Genomic DNA, 17045 nt, shown 5'->3' on the forward strand with positions numbered 1-17045 from the left:
CTTGGTGGCCTCCTTCCCCTCAGCCGTACACAGGGAGCCTTAGTTTCTTAGTGCTGCTGTAGCTGAAATAACACTAGTGATTTCAACAAATGGAGATTTATTTTCTCACCATTTGTTTTTGGGTGCCATCAAGTCAGAATAGACTCATAGCTGATGCTCCAGTGAATTTTCAGAGGCAATAAATTGTACCTTTCTCCCACAGAGCAGCTGCTAGATTAGAACTATGTGCCTTTGGGTTTGTAGTGCAGTTCCTGACATCTGAATTCCAAGCACAGTCTCTAGGTAAAGATTCCTTTCTGTTTACTCTGTACTCAGTGTTCCTCCTTTCCTTAGCAATCTCTGAGTTCTAGCTTCTTTTTTCTGTGTTTGCTTGTCTCTGTGCCTAATCCTGTGCTTGTATCTCCAAGTGGCTAAACTTAAGAATATTCCACAGTGATGTGTGTCATCAGCATAACAAAAAAACTCTCTTTCCAAATAGGGTTACATCCCAGGTGTGTATGTACTGTGTTGAGCTGATACTGACTCATACCAACTCATTCTTGGTTTTCTGAGGTTGTGAATCCTTACCAGAGGAGGCTGCCCATCTTTCTCAAATCCGTTATTGCATCCAGCATGTTACAGACTTTGCTAACAGGGCTTCCACAGACAACTTAGGCTTGGGATACCAGCACATGTTTTGGAGGGACCTAATTCAGTCCATAAGATTCTACCCTTTATCTCCCCAAAGTCCATGTCCTTATTCCTCCATGTGTAAAACACATTGACCCCATCGCACTGCCCACCTCAGTTCTCTGTGCCACCCAGACCCACCTCCCAGCCAATCCTGTAACCACACCCATGCTCACCTCTATTCCCATCCCTCCACTCTCCACCCTGCGCTGCTAATTTTACTTTACTTTGTCTTGCATTAGCCTACCTAGTTTTCCTCATTCAGCAACTTTGCGGAAGCATCCTTTCTTGTATCTCCTCTTAGAAACTCAGTCAAAAACAGAAAGCAGGAGAAAGGGATACTCAACTATTACTTTAACGTGTAGCCTAAGTATGTGCTTACAGTATACCAGTCTCCATGCCAGTATCTCTGTACGTTATCTGTAAGTGAGGAATCAGAGGTGTAGGGACGTAATGTGAGTTGGCCCAAGTCATACACTGAGAAAACGCTAGCTGGTCCTCTTAAACTCAGGCTTTGATTCTGTACTGAGCCTAAGGAGGGTGCCAGGTTGCCTCATGAAGCTGTGCAGTGGACTGGGAGTGGCCAGGCCTTCACTGCCTGGAAGGGGGGAGAGTGGAGTTAGCAGGACTTGTCATGCTGACGACCGCACTGTTAGAGGAGAGTGGGTCAGAGACGGGGGCCGTGGGAGTTAGACGCCATCTCCTCCCACATCCTTTTACTGCAGCACCTACGATTGTCTTGATAGAAACCCCCCCATGTGTCGTGGTTGGAGTAAAGGTTTGCAGGGCAGTCTGGTTCCCGTACACCAGCGTGCCTATGGTTCAGGTGTTTGTTTGCAGTTTCCTTGTTGCCCCAGCTCTCTTTCCACTTCCTCCCTGGGTCCCTGTTTCCTTCTTCTCTTTTCTGTTTCATTTGTGCTTCCAGCCTTCTGACCTTTGTTTGAGGCAAAGGCTGGTCTTCTGCGGGAGCTCGGTGATGTAGACTGGAGGCAGTTGTGCTGCAAAGCCAAAGATGGTACCTTCCTGGCAGATCGAGTCCACCAGTGGCTCTGCAGGGAAAAGATGGGTAACATCCTCCTGTGCAGTTTACACCTCAGAATCCCGGTAGGGGGTGTCCTTGAGTCACTTCTGCTTCCACAGCAAAGAATAGGTGAATTTTGTTCTTTTGGTCTTAAGTGTGGCTGACTGTTCGGGGGGGGGGGGGCTGCTGTTCACTTTATAGGTTAGTGTTTGAGTGAAAGGTGATGGGAGATTGATCAGTTCTTTAAACTTTTATTCCTTTAAGCATTTTCTTTAAACATACAACAACTGTAGTAGAAAACCTACTTAAGAGTCAATTTCTTCACCCCTGCCCCCACCGTGATCTTACTATTTTCTCTGGAAAACTATAAAAAATTTTGGAGAGTATTGTCTTAAACACATTGCTGTCTTTGGGATGTTTGTGTTTTATTTTGTATGTTTGGTTTTCCACTTTATCAATAAAGAACATACAGAAGTATCAGTTGTGGCTTCTGCTCAGCTGGAGGGAAGTTAATAACCCCAGGTGGTCTGCGCAGCCTCCTCTCCCTGTCCACCTCTCCTCTGGGTTTACGTCCTGCTCACGGCTCTCAGGCTTCCATTACTCCTTGGAGCCTGAAAAGCCTGTGACAGTGATAGCCCTCACCAGTTCTCCAAATGCTTGGTGTTTGTGAGAGGAGGGGCAGGATGAGGGCCCGAGGAAAGGGGTGTTGGAGGCAGAAAACACAGCCAGAGGCTAGGCAGCCACTAGAGACAGACTTGACTATTGTCTCAGTGTAGCCAGATACTGACTGACACTCTCTCTTCATTTGCCTCAGTTTTTCCATCCATTTGCTGCAGTCCATCCTCTTGGACACCTCCCTCCCTCTCTTACCACTCTGGGCAGAACGAGGAATTTTCTTACCTCCCAAGGCTGCCCTGAGCTGGAAAGGGACAGTATTCACTCATTCACTCACACATTACAGTTGCATTGGAACCAACTCATACCTGACCCTCCGTTGGATTTCCAAGGCTGTAAGTCACATGGAAGAGATTATCTCTTTGCAGCTGTTGGAGGATTCAAATGACCAGAGAGGCACCACCTTTGGGATGGTAGCATAGCTCCCTGCTAACTGTGCCAGCAGAGCTCCTTGAGCTAGTATTAGGGTGAGCTTACATGGTAGCATCTAAGTGGGTTCCTCTGCTTCCTCTAGCTAGAATGACTTTAATATGAAGCTCTTGCCTCAGTAGAAAAATATAAGTGTAATGTAGCACAAATCTTTCCCTATGATAACATCTGTGAATTATGGTCTCCCGCAAACACATTACTCCAGAGTTTTGAGAGATTGTGTTGTTGTCAGTTTTGGTGAATGATTTATGTTTTATTGATACATTAGTGAGACAGCTTCCTGACTGGGGTCAGCATTAGTGGGCAGAGCAGTGGATTGAGACCAACAATAAAAAGGGAATGGCTCTTTACTGTGTTTGATAGGATAATGTGGCTTCTTAGTAACAGCATGTCCCTTGGGATTTTGTGTGCCTGCTCATTTGATCAGTCTTGCGTAATTTAAATAAGACCCACATTGTCTGGCCCCTGGCTCTCTAGGACCGCTTCTCCTAAAAGATGAATTGTTGGTAACAGATGGATACTGCTTTACGACATTCATCAAAGCATCATTATTGTTACTGTATTATGTTAAAGGTTTTAGTGTATCTGGAAGTATTTCTTTAATGATTTTTATGCATAGAAAAGTACACTGTATTCTCTGACAAACATTTCACTAACTGACCTTAGATACAAATGTTACCTAGCTGTTCTAAAATGTACAAATTCTACTTAAGGACAGATTGCTGATTAGTTTGTAATACAAGAACTGCCTGTGTGATCCTCGCTCCTGTTCTCCTAGGGCAGGCTGTTAGCCCTGCTCTTTCAAAGCTGACTCACATGTTTGTTTCCTGCCAAGTGCCACTGTGGGATTTTACAAACAATCTAATCTTACTCTACTTCTGTCAGAATCTGAGACCAAAACTTGGAAGTATTACCGTGTCTCCTTTTTCTAGAGAATCAAAGTAAATTTTTTTAAAAAATTTTAATTTATTTTTTTGGGGGAAGGAGGCTGCTTGAACTTTATCTGAAAAATCTTCACAGAAAATTGGTTTAGCTATTAACAACCCACTCCTGAGTTTTGAGGAAGCTTGCCTTCTTCTGAACTACCTAATCTTTCTTCTGGGCAAGAGACATTTTGGGGTGATTCCACCTCTTCTTTTTAACATCTTTCTTAGGCTTTTTCTCATAGGCTTGATTCTCTTATACGGCAGTGAGTACTTTCTTACACATCTCCTCCATGTCCGGAGCTATGTTGTTCTTTATGTACAGAGAGAACTGTTTCCCATACGCATCTTCAGCTTTTTCCATTAAGTAATACATATAATCTGCAACATTCTGACCCATGATGTGTTTCCCATGTACTTCTGCATTGAATTCCTTGCTTTCTGAGTAATAAGCAGGGAATCACTTGGTACTATGAAGAATAGACAAGCCTCCATCCATAGCTCCCTTCAGAGCCCCAAACACTTTATTTCCTGTGGTAGTTCTGGCAAGGCCTGCATCCAAATAGGTGAAGGCACCTGGTTGGCCATCAATGCTTTCCACATCATATTCATCTCCAGTTACCTCCACTTGGCCTTCATAGATCTCCCTCATGCCAAACCTATTGAGAAGCCTGTGGGCCAGCAGCAAGCCAGTACAATATGTTGTTGTTGTTGTTGTTGTTGTTGTTGTTGTTGTTGTTAAGTGCCGTCGAGCCGCAGGTGACCCATAGCGACCCTATGAGGGAGAGTCCTTGACGCTTGGGTGCCTTTCTTCCTCTCTCCAGGCTCATAGGGTTTCCGGAGGCAAGCTGTTATGGAAGTGGATGCCTCTCCTCCTTCCAAAGTACAATATGCTACAGTATAATTTGTCAGGCCAACTTTCACACCATACTTGGGAAGTTCATGAGCATAGGTTGTGCAGACTATCATACCCCCTTCTGTACGGGCATAAGCAATCTGGCAAATGATATCTCTGTTGGTTATACGAACTATCATCCTGTATTTAGGTGTGTTGTGCTTATTTTTATTCTGGATTACCAAGCATTTCTGAGCATAGTAGTCAGATTTACCCTTGTGTCAGTCTTCTCAATTTCACTTGGTATCACTTGGAACCAGGAGTGGCATCCACATCTGAAATAGCTTGCCTTCAGAAACTCTATGAACTAGGAGAAACAAAGTTATACAGGTGTTCAGGTCTTTTGTTCATAGGTTTGCTATGAGTTGTCTACAACTGATGGCTCTTAACAACAACAGCAACAACAGCAGCATCTCTTGAAGTAGCCCTTATTCTCAACAACTTTAACAGTCCCATCTTGCCAAACAGAAACAGGAGTCCCCTGCTTACCCAAGAACTGCAGAGCAACCAGCCCTGGGGTGGGATGCGGAGGGGAGTGAATTAATATTTTAAGGAAAGCTTACAGAAAACTTGGATTTCCATTCATTTATTGTTACACATTTTCCTCATTACTGCCTCCCCCAGTTCACTTTTCTCTTTAAAAAGATTCTTACATCTTACATTGTTGTACAATTTCCTCCCTTCCCCCTGTCCCCAGTCCACTTTGCTGTGCACCTCTTATTCTGGACTATTATCATGCCGATTATACCTAGTCATATATTTCTTTTAGATAGTTCTTTCCTTCATCTGTTTCAATGCAGTGTACATTATTTATCCCTTATTTTCTTAGTTTCCCTCCAACCCCCATGTTAGTTCTGTTTTATAACAGTGATGTGAAGTATTTGTCCTTTTGTTACTAAGATATTTCACTTAGCATAATGTCTTCCAGGTTCACCCATTTTGAATAATATTTCATGAGTTCCTGCTTTTCAGTGCAGCATAGTATTCCATCGTGCAACTATACCACAGCTTCTCTATCCATTCATTTGTTGATGGGCACTTGAGTTGCTTCTATCTCTTTGCTGTTGTGAACAAAGCCACAATAAACATGGGTGTGCATATATCTGTTTGGGTGGCAGTTCTGGTTTCTTTAGGGTATATTCCCAGTAATACAGTTTTCAACTTTTTGAGAAAGCACCGTACTGCCTTCCAGAATGGTTGCACCATTTTACACTCCCATCAATAGTCAATAAGGGTTCCAATTTCTCCACAACCTCACCAGCATTTGTTGTTTGATGTTCTGTTGAACTTTGCTATTGTTACTGGGGTGAGATGATACCTGATAGTTGTTTTGATTTGCATCTCTCTTAGAACTAAGGATTTTGAACATTTCTTCATGTGTTTATTTACCATCTGAATGTCATCTTTGGTGAAGTGTCTGTTCGTATCCTGTGCCCATTTTGCGATTGGGTTGTTTACCTTTATCTTGTTGAGGTGCTGGAGTATTCTGTAAATTCTAAATGGAAGTCCCTTATCAGACATGTCACTAACAAATGTTTTTTCCCCCAGTCTGTGGCTTTTCTTTTTACCCTGTTGGAAAAGTTTTTGGATATGCTTAGGGATTTGATTCTTAGAAGGTCCCATTAATCTTATTCTCTCCTGGTTGTAGTTTTCAAAGTCATTTTTTACATATGTTTTTTAGCACATAATTTTTTAATGCATAATTGTCCTCTAGTTCTAGGATATTACATGCTTACAGATGCTAGGACCTTTTAGATGAGCTGAGCAATATAAAAGCAATTCTACTAACATTTAAATTTAATTGACCAATCCCCTATTATGTTTTATGAGAAATTGTGGTCATTACTTTGAGGATTTATTTTTATTACTTCCTTCGGACTTTAGAAGCTTGAAATTTCTGCCTTTTAAGTGGCTTTTGGATTTTCTAACATCTTGCTTTCTAATCCATCCTCTGATTTCATGTACTTTAATTTTTTCCGCTCCACTTCTCAGTACTTTTATTGATGTGTTTGGATGGTCATATTTTCTTAGTTATCCATTCCTTTTTGTGATATCCTTCTATCCTGTGTTAATATAATTATAATTCCACAAGTTCCAATGCCCCATAGATAGGAGATTAAGGGTGTTTAAGACAGTGATGATTATATTGACTAATACTAGGTTAAGTAAAATTAATTTTTCAAATGCAAATATCACAGTGTGCCTATGTATAATTGGATGAATTATATTTAATTTGCTGTTAGGCTGTTACCTTGTATTGGTGTCGACAGTGGTGGGGGAAAACCTAGATTAGCAGTTTTCTAGGGTAAATAAGAATGTAATCAAACATTTTTTGCAATTTAATGGAAAGAAAGAATCTTTCCAAGATTATCCCAGGTTCGTTGGAACCCCAGAGGAGGAAGGAGCATCCAAGACTTCATTCAGAATGTAATCTTTCTAGAAAACACCTCAATTTTAAAAGGTGTCTTCAGGCTAAGGGGAAAGGCCTTGTTAATAAAGCAGTCTGTATAAAAGCAGAGGAATACTAGCACACCAGACAGCACAGTTAATGCTGAAGGAGGCGAGTTTTGAAAGACAGACATATCAGAGCTCAGAATCCTGGTATTATATACCTCAAATGGGATAAGACTTGTCCCTTATGCAGTGGGGAGCTCTTAACATGGGCTGTGCAAGATTCACGTGGAGCTGTCCACCAAGTGCTTAGAGAATTCAGATCAGGAGCCAAGGAGAGTCTTAAAGGCTGGCAATGAGGTTGGTCAGTGAGCTCCAGAACAGAGCTAAGAACCTGTAACAGTGTATGTAGAAGGAGAAGAGGACCAGCATCCCAGAGCAATGCTAGTGTTTCAGGAATGGAGAGGAAGAGGAAGTTGGAAAACTTGCTTCGTGGTAGCCAGAAGAGAAGAGATGAGGAGGATGGCATGGTGCAGATCCAGTGAAGATCCACTGTTGGAGAGAAATCACAAAGGACACAAGCTGGAACGTGTGGGGCTGCAGTTGTCTTTAGCTGTCTCCTAGCAACCCTTTGCAACAGTAGGAAGTGCTCAGTAAGGTTTCCTAGATTGCAATCTTTAGGAGAAGCTGATCACCAGTTATTTTGTTCTGTACGGTAGCTGAGTAGGCTCAAACCATCAACCTTTGCCTAGCATTGAGAGCTTAACTGTTGCACCATCAGAGCTTCCAGAATGGGATTAGCTAGGAGCACTTGATCATGAGTGCAGCCCATGAAGGTCGGGCAGCTGTGTGTGGATGGATTCAAGAGGCTGCATGGGTAGTGTTAAGAACAAAACCATTTCATAAAGTAAAAGCTTTATTCAGATTCAAAAATTTGCAAATCAGAAGGCACCAAAATGCAAGTTTAAAATGCCCATCTGAAGAGGGAACCTTAGCATGCTTCTTTTATACTCAATTTTGCAGAACTTGATCCACAGCTGGGAAGAGGATATAGGGTTTCTTCAATTGTTTGACATTCAGATGCTCTCATGCCACTCATTTTTCAAGAGTTTTCATTGCCTAGGCTACTTAACCGGAGTCATAGTTTCCAGTATTCTGGAGCCGGTTCCTCAGCATTCTAGAGGCTCCCTTAGATCATTGCCAAACAAGTTATCTTGTTCAAGAGCATGATCATGGACCACACACCCCAAAAGCAGAAGGAAGAACCTGGGTCAGCTGGGGTCAGATTGAGACTTGGGTGAGCCAGGAGCCTGAGTTTTAAAGTGCTTTTTAATATTCTATAGAAGTGAAGGAGCTGGTTCTAACAGAGGGAGGCGTCCAGGGCTTGTGTGTTAATTACTAGAATGTAGACAGGTCTACAAAATTGCTTAAATTTGTATTTTGTCCTCAGTGTGCTGGCTTATTGGATAGTTCTGCATGTACCTCTGAGGCTTCACAAAGATCAGTTATTCCTCTTCCCCGATCCTGAATGCCATTTATAATCAGTACTGCATGATTTTCTTCTCTAGATTGTCCATGAGTGTAACTGCTATTCATTTTAAGCTTCTGTTTTCTTAAGCCATTTGTTTTTTACAACCTTAGTGCCTCCTAATTACTGTTGATGATAAAATCATGGGATTTCTGGTGGCCTAGTGGCAAGAAGCTGCACTGCAATCCCAAAGGAACATGGTTTGAATCCACCAGCTGCTCTGCTGGAGAAGGATGGGTAGTCTCCTCCCATACTAGTAACTGCTTCTGAAAACCCGCCCGAGGGACAACTATGGGTCAGTCCTGATTCAGCAGTATACACAACAGCAGGTGGACAGACAGATAGTTATAGATACATGTGACTGAAAATACTGTATTTCCATACTTTAAAAATATTTTTACTGACATGGACACAGCAGAGATTGAAGCTGGGGCAGAGATGGCACGGTTTGATTCTGTTATGCATTGGGTCACTGTGAGTTGGAGGTGACTCAGCTGCACCCAGCAACAATCAGTAATGGCTTGGGGCTTTTGTTTATGTGCTTACAGTCCATCTGAGATCTTCCCTGGAGAAAGACCTATTCAAACCCTTTGCCCATATTGTAGTTGAGCAGTTTGCCTTTTTGCTGTTAAGCTGTCAAGGTTCTTTTTGTATGTTCTGGCCAGGAACCCTTACCAGATATATGGTTCCAAAGTATGTCCTCCCACTTGTGGGCTGCTATGCACCTTCTTGGCAAATTCCTGTGATGCACAAAAGTTTTCATTTATGAAGTCCAATTTCCCCGTTGTGTTGCAAGACCTGTGGTGTCATAGCTAAGAAGTCACTGTAAAAATAAAGTCTTGACATTTTACTCCCCTCCCCCCAGAAATACATCGTTAGCAAACAAACATGAACATTGTTTAGTGCTCAGGGTGAAATAAGGTAATAAAAATCAGAAAAGAAAAAATTTGTGTAGAGTTTGACCGATGATCCTTGCCACTGTTGTTCTACTGCAGAAGTATAAAAACAACATTTCACACAGCCAGGTTTAGAATATAAATCAGAAAGGGTTTGTTCCTGTACCCTCACAGCAGGTTTTCTGAACTTTGATTTGCCTTCATTTCTCCTCCTTTCTTTCTCTCCACCCCCTGGTGGGTCGTTTCCCAGTAGCTATTTGTGATGCTGCCCCCAAGCCTCCAGCTCAGTCCCTTCTAATTGACCACCTCTTTGCAGCTGGCATCTGCCAGCGTGAGTCCACTTCTGGCCCCACATTTCCCGGTGGGGGGTGATGAAATGAGCTCGGGTGCTCAGGCCTGCTTAATGGTTGTTCTTTAAGCAACTTGAAATCTCCTCCAAAGGGTTTCTTTCTTGCAGCTTCTCACCTGAAGGATTTATTTTGGTGGTTTACATTTGTGTTGTGTGAGTGATCTTAAGCCGCAGTAAGTCAGAGTATAATCACAGCCAAAGATCTGCCCAACAGAAATTTGCAAAATAGCTTTGTACCAGAGAATTGGACTTCCAGATTCACCTTTTCAGAATTTTTGTCATTCCTTTTTCTTCAGTCAAAATGTTTGGGGTTTTGGGTTTTTGTTTTTTAAATGCATGAGCTACCAGAGATCTTTGCTGTCCCTCAGTTTCCCCCTGAGAGCGTGCAAGCAAAAATGGTCATTGGCCAGTCTTATCCCTTTCTGGTTCTAGAGCTTCATTTGATGCTGTCCCCTGAGCAGCTTTGTGTAGTTCTGCTTGGCACTCCTGTACCACCCCATCATGAGCAGCTTTATTGCACAAGCACTTCTGTCCGTGCTCTGAACGAACATCTGTCTCTTCTTAGTAGTTCACCCTTTTAAGAAGTGAATAACTGCCAGCCACAAATTTTTAATGCCGTGCCGTTCCCTTCTGTGCCGTTAATGAACATTCTGGCCGGAGTTTGTCTTTGCAGCATATTGGTTATTCATTTTCTTTTTCTAACCCAATAAAATAAATAAATAAGTACTCTGCTGTAGTTTCTATTTAATGAGGATTTGAAGTGTATTTTAAGTGTCCTAGGCAGGCTTTTTTTATACAGGTGTAATCTCCTGCAGTAAATTACCCCAACTAAACCGTTTAACAGCCATAAAGGCTCTGTCCTCCATGGCATTGCTAAATTAACAGATTAATAGCCACGCATAAGGAAAATGTCAGATGTTAAATATTTTTCATTAGTGATAAGTTGGACGTTTGTGGCCCTAAAATTCTTATGCAGTCTCTTAAGTGCTTCAACTAGAGTTAGAGTCTTTTTGTTTTCTTTTCCATTTACAAAATATTTTGGTGCTGAGCTGTTATTGTGTGTATAATTTTCTTTTTATTCATGAAATGTTTTTTAAAGTGCTTTTACTTTTTTCACTTGAATGAAGCATAGGACCCAGCTTGAGACTTCACTTGCATTATCCAGCATCTAGTGTCTAAGTGTCCACTGCGTTCTACAGAGGTAAATAGACACATAGCCCTGGAAGGAGGCATGTGACTCACAATGGCAGTTCCCTGGGGGAGTTCAGTAAAATTCCAGGAGGGAGAGGACCAGTGAGCTGAGGCATGACTCATTTTGGACAATATTTAATGGACAATGGAAAGCCAGTGCCTCTTGTTACTAAAGAAGTGACTAGACAAAAAGGGAGGTTCTTCTGATAACAGGTGCCTGGGGATTGGATGACACCATGTAGGTGGGCAGGGATAAGGCACATGTATTGACCTCAAGACAATGTGAAAGATTTGGGAAAAGGCATCCAAGATAGCTTTGATGAGGATCCAAGGCAAACTACTGGAGGTATTTGAGAATCAGAAGGAGAGCAAATAATCCTCAACTCTAATTTACTTATTCAGTAAGTGTTTATTGAGTGCAGATGTCTTTCTGTGTTTGCATTGACCATCAAGAGATCAAATCACTGGACTTGAAGGCAGTTTTTCTGTTCTGCAAACCACCATAGCTGTCCATCTATCTCTCCAAAACCCCAGACACACAGTTAGAAGCAGCACCATGCTGTTGCATAGCTCTGTGTCTAACCCTCTTATCTTGTTTCTTTTGTGTTCAGTGTCTTCCATTTGCTATTATTTCTTGCTCCTCAGGTTTGAAAGTAGGGAAAGTCTTCTAATTCCACAGAACAGATAGCCAAACCTTAGGGAAAAAATTAATTTGTGAGACTTCTTTATAAAATTTTTTATGCTTGGGAAATATCCCCAAAAGAAAAAATATTTTCAAATAGACTGACTTTGCTAAGTGCCAGTGGAATTTGTTAAATCTCTAATGTCACAAAACGTCCAGCCATCCTTTGAAAAGCAAACTAAAGCAGGCTGGAATAGAAATTTCCTTTTATATTTTCTGCCCAAAGGTGACTCTTAAACTCCTCCTCACTCCCCCAAAGTTAAATGCCTGGAAAATAGACAGGATTACAACCTTCTAATGCCAGGCTAGTATTTTTAACTTAAGCACAGCACAGAAATATGCCTTACCTCCCTCAAAGTCCTAGAAAGTTCTTCATATACTCTGTTTACAAGGGAACTGAAGCATAAAGGGTGCTGTTGGCCCAGTTCTTTGGTAATGGAATGCCTTTTCCCTTGCCCACTCTGACTGTTGAATTTTGGAGCAGTTCTGCTCCTTGTCAGATATATCGGCCACACTTAGCACAGACTACATGAGTGGCCTTTGTCAGCTCTGATAGAAAGGGACATGGGGCGCCCTTCTATGGGAATTCTCCTCTAAACCTGTCAGGCTCTAAAATTAGGTAGGAGTTGCTATCACCAGACATTCTTCTCTCTGGAGAGCTTGCCCTTTGCAGTTCACCTTCATCTTTCCTACACAAGCATGTCCCATTAACTGGTGATAATGATGAGTCCAGGCATTTGCCTCACATAGCACCAGATCTGCACTAGAACATAGCACCAGATCTGCACTAGAACAGATATGTTCTTGAACATGACTTGTTTTGAGTGGCTTAAATTGTTGCACATATTTTGAGTGTTTTAGCAGGATTGATTTCATTACTAAATGTGTTCCTCTCCAGAAAAATTATTTCCAGGGAGAGAGCTAATTTCTTGTAACCAATTATAATTATTTGAAGGATAACAATGTTCCCTTGGTTTGCTATTTTTACTTGCCCTAACCTTTAAGAGAATCCCTGAGGGAGCTCTGGTGGCCTAGTGGCAAGAAGCTTCATTGCAATCCCAGAGGCACATGGTTCAAATCCACCAGACAATGCTCTGCTAGAGAAGGAGGGGTAATCTCCTCCTGTACCAGTTGAACCCAGTTTGACGGTACACACTCAAAAAGTAATAAAATAACTTTTTTTTTAAAAAAAGAGAATCTCTAGTGGCACAGTGGTTAAAGAAATTAATCAGAACTGGCTTTGACAAGCACTGTGGCAATTGGACAATTAAAACAGACTTTCAAGGGGGGAAAAAAGAAGAATGAACTGGGGAGCAGGGTAGAGAAAATAGTGCAACAATGAATGAATGAAAACCCAAAATCCCTGTAAATGTTCATTAAAATTAATAAAATTTAATAATAATAAAAAAAAAGAAGTAAGCTGCTTACTAAAGGCCGACAGAACCCACTAGCCACTTCACCACATATGGAAAAGGCCGTCTGCTTCCATATAGGTTACGGTCATGGGTACCATATAGAGCACTTCTGCTCCATGCTTTGGGGTCACTAGGAGTTGGAGTTGACTTGATTGCAGGGTGTTTGGATTTTTTTTATTTACTTCAGGGGAGGATGTTTCTATTTTATTTCTTTGAAACCACATTCATAGGGTAAGATCTTGTTATTATAGCACACTCCTTGAATTAAATCTCTTTCTCTATTTGGTGAAGCTGGTAGTGTGGCTTGGTAGTGGAATTCCTGACTTTCGGGCAGTAGCCCTGGGTTTGATTCCCAGCCAGTGCACCTCATGTTCAGCCAGCCAGCACTCACCAATCAGTGGAAGCTTGTTCACTGGCTTCAGCAGTGTTTCCAGACTAAGACAGACTAGGAAGACAAGCCTAGAAAACTACTTGTAAAAATAAGCCAATGAGACCTCATTGATTAGAATAGTCCAATACTGATGATGAGAATAACACAGGACTTGGTTGCAGAGGGCGCCATGAGTCACGGGTCAGCTCGACAGCAGCAACACACTCGGTGGTGCCTCCAGGAATTCGTGGTCGACACCAAGATGTAAAAGTGTCATCTATGTATTTCATATGTGTTTGATCCTCTTGCCTTTCATATTCCTTTAGTAGTTTTATAATCTGTAGGATTTACATCAAGGGCCTATAAAGTCTGGTCTGTTAAACAATCATTCATTAGAATATCATTTTAAATAGACAACATTAAAAGCTACTGGTGGCTTAGCGGTTAGGAATTCCATTGTCAACACAAAGGGACACGATTCGAATCCACCAGCTGCTCCACAGGAGAAAGATGGGTGATCTCTTACACGTTTTACTGCCTCTGAAAACCTGCTGGAGGGTCAGCTATGGGTTGGTATGGACTGGATGGTACTCAACAACTTAACAGTTAAGTAGCTACTTTGTTTTCTTTCAAGATGATCCTCTCAAGCATTTTTGTTTTATTTTGTTTTGTTTCTGTGTGAAGTAAGTTATATCTCTGCTCAACTTATGTAAAACTGAAGTTTAATTTTTTAGCAGAATGACTTGACAGACTATTGTAGGATTTTTGTTGTTTTGTCAGTCAAGATGGTAACATTGGTAACTATATAAAAAAATCATCTCTCTGAGCAGACTCATTTTGCTTTAAAAAACCCTGCATCTGGAGTGTGACTTCTGACATCCTAGAAAACGACTTCTTTTTGAAAGGGTAAAGAAAGCAGAAGCAAAGCATAGCATCTCTGGCAAAATGATAATTAATCCTTGGACTCCCTAAAGGGAGGCGATCATTGTCCTGCAAGGAGGAAGATATTGATCTATTAAGTTTTTGCCAAATGTTGCAAGGTGTACCTCATTTTACATAAATTTACCCATGCACTTACGTGGTGTATATTAAGTTGACTTGAATTAAAAACTTTGTGATGTAGGGAAAAACAATGAGTGAGTTTTGCCAAAAACTCACTGTGCGTTGACAGTCTTGTTATCTTCCTGAATGTTAGGTTTGCCATGTGTAAAATAAGATAGAGTGACAGGAGTGCCTTGGTGAATGGGATCTGTCGCATGCCCTTTTGCCCCAGTGTAGGCAAGAGGGTGGAAAGGCAGAGCCTCATGTGATGAGCTCTTAGGCTTGGATGACAAACACATTTCTTTCTGTTGCTCAAGTGGGTACATGTTAGATCCTGTGTGAGTACTTTGTTCTCCTGTCCATTAGTCATCTCATAAAAACTTTAGCAGACCCGTTACACGGCTGTGGCTATAGTGGACACTCAAAAAGAGTGGGTGTAAATTGTCAGTTCTCTCTCATTTGGTTATAAGTATAGAGTGGAGAAAGTGAGTGTATTTGAGTTTCAACTTGAAGATGAGTGTTGCCATAGCAGTCAGGTGTTGAATTATGGAAAAATGCCACATGAGTTTAAACATTGACAGTTGTCTCCTGTTCAGGAGCTAAGGATTTTTGCATTATATATATAGATAAACTATAATCACAATTTCTGTGAATTACTAGAGTAATTTAATATTCTAGCAAAATTATTAAGCAACATCATTAAGTGACACGCTTAAAGCATGTAATATATGAGGTTTGTTGGGGGATAGAGACAGTTCAGACGTGGAAACATCCATTGTCACAGAGTGAAAATGGCCACTCCACTGGACAAAGAAGCATACATTCCTATGTCATTGGGGCAGAAACTAAAGGTTACAAAATCCCTAATTGTCTGAAAGACCATCAGGAAAGTTAAAGGCAAGATATTTGAAGTGGAAATTGTATAGAAATAGGTGAGTACACATCAGGGTCACTAAAGCTACATGCCATTCAGTTTACTAAAGGGTGGTCCCGGATAGTTTCAGGATGGCACCAGGATACGGTTTTCTGCTGAGCCACTTATAAAATGGCTTCATTAATAATTTCTGTTTCTAAGGAACCCATTGTAAGCACCTATCTATATTGTTGTGCATCAACATACACAGCCGTAACTCCAAAGGAAAAAGATGTACAACCTCTTCCCCTGGCTTTTACAGCCTTGGAGAACCTGTTGGAGGGTCAGCTATGTATGAGTTGGTTCTGACTTGAGGGCAGTGAGTGAGATGAGTTTGGTGATGTAGAATTACACTCTCAGCTGCTAACCAAACTCACTATCTACTTTGCCACTGAGAGATCTTTTTCTGTGAAAATTACAGCTGTGAAACTCGGTGCAACAGCTCTACTTTTCCTGCCAGGCCAGCTTGAGTAACAGTCAGCTCCATGGCAGTGGGTTCTATTTGGGATGGCTTTTCAGTGAACTGTTTCCAAAATTGCTTCATTAATTCCTGCCTCGGTTATCAAAACACTAGAGGTCAAATTTGTTCTTTAATTGAAGAGTCAGGTTTAAGTGTAGTATCAGCTGCCATTCTGAAGATGAAATGGCGTGCAGTACTGCCACACGTGCGTGGGGATCCGTAACTGCACGTGTGCACATGGGTGCAGAGAGTTGATAAGATCCATGTATCCACACGAATGGATGGATGGATGGGTATGTTTATCTCAAGGCTGAAACAACCTTTTTGTAAGGTGCTTTCTTACCCACAATAAAATCATATTTTGCTGTGCCATATCATTTTTTCAGACAATGTTCAAAATAGTATTTTAATCCCAAAACCATACCAGCTTAAAACTTGGCTATGACTTTACAACTATAGACATAAAGGGGTCATTGTGCTTTTGATGATAGTTAAAATGGTATCAATGCCTTTATCTTAAATAGTCTCAGAGGAGGAAGCCAGATTATCGTGAAGTAACAAGAGATGGAACATTTTGGAAACAGAAGGTCTGAGAGTCTGCTAAGTGGGACTTAGGCAGACATCAGGCCAGGTGTCTCAGGGAAGAGCAGATAGGTGTGGCTGCAGAGAGATGATGTGAACCCAGGGAGGCTCGAGCTAGCCTGCAACGACTAGGTGCTGGTGCTGGGCCAGGGATTTGAGAGTAAGTGAGAAGCTAGGGAAGGGGGATCTTTAAAAGGAACATTATGTTTTGAACAGATAATTGGGTTGTGGTAGGGACATAGGTCATGAGAGACAGTTTGTTAGTTTTCCCTATTGGGTGTTATCATTGCTGTGGCTATAGGGCTCCAGAGTCCTCCCAGTTCTGACTAGAAGGCACAGTGTTTTAGCACATTAGCCCCAATCAGTCACTTGAAGCTTTTTTTTTTATCCCTTACTCTGCATTTACTTGTACCCACCCACACAGTTACACTCTGTTAGTCGCTGCTGCTAACTGGCATTAAATAACTTTAAATAAAACTGTGGCCCCTCTGATGGTTTTGATTTCTACAGCATATTCTCCCTGATTTCCAAAGTGTCACATTACCTTTCCTAATATTTCTTCCCAAAATTAGAAGCAGTTTACTACTTATTTCTTGGCATATTCCAAAAAAAAAA

At 41.5% G+C, this 17045-nt stretch overlaps 1 protein-coding gene and 1 pseudogene across 1 annotated transcript in view; one reads left to right on the top strand and one right to left on the bottom strand.

The window, feature by feature from the left end:
• LOC102870602 (prolyl endopeptidase-like) overlaps nucleotides 1-17045 on the top strand; it is a 147469-nt gene that overhangs the window by 111251 nt on the left and 19173 nt on the right. The window lies entirely within an intron of this gene.
• LOC102865585 lies at nucleotides 3824-4824 on the bottom strand (annotated as a pseudogene).

The sequence above is a fragment of the Elephantulus edwardii genome, unplaced genomic scaffold, assembly GCF_000299155.1.
Source record: "Elephantulus edwardii isolate Elephantulus edwardi_28Jun2011 unplaced genomic scaffold, EleEdw1.0 scaffold00013, whole genome shotgun sequence".
NCBI classification, from domain to species: domain Eukaryota; kingdom Metazoa; phylum Chordata; class Mammalia; order Macroscelidea; family Macroscelididae; genus Elephantulus; species Elephantulus edwardii.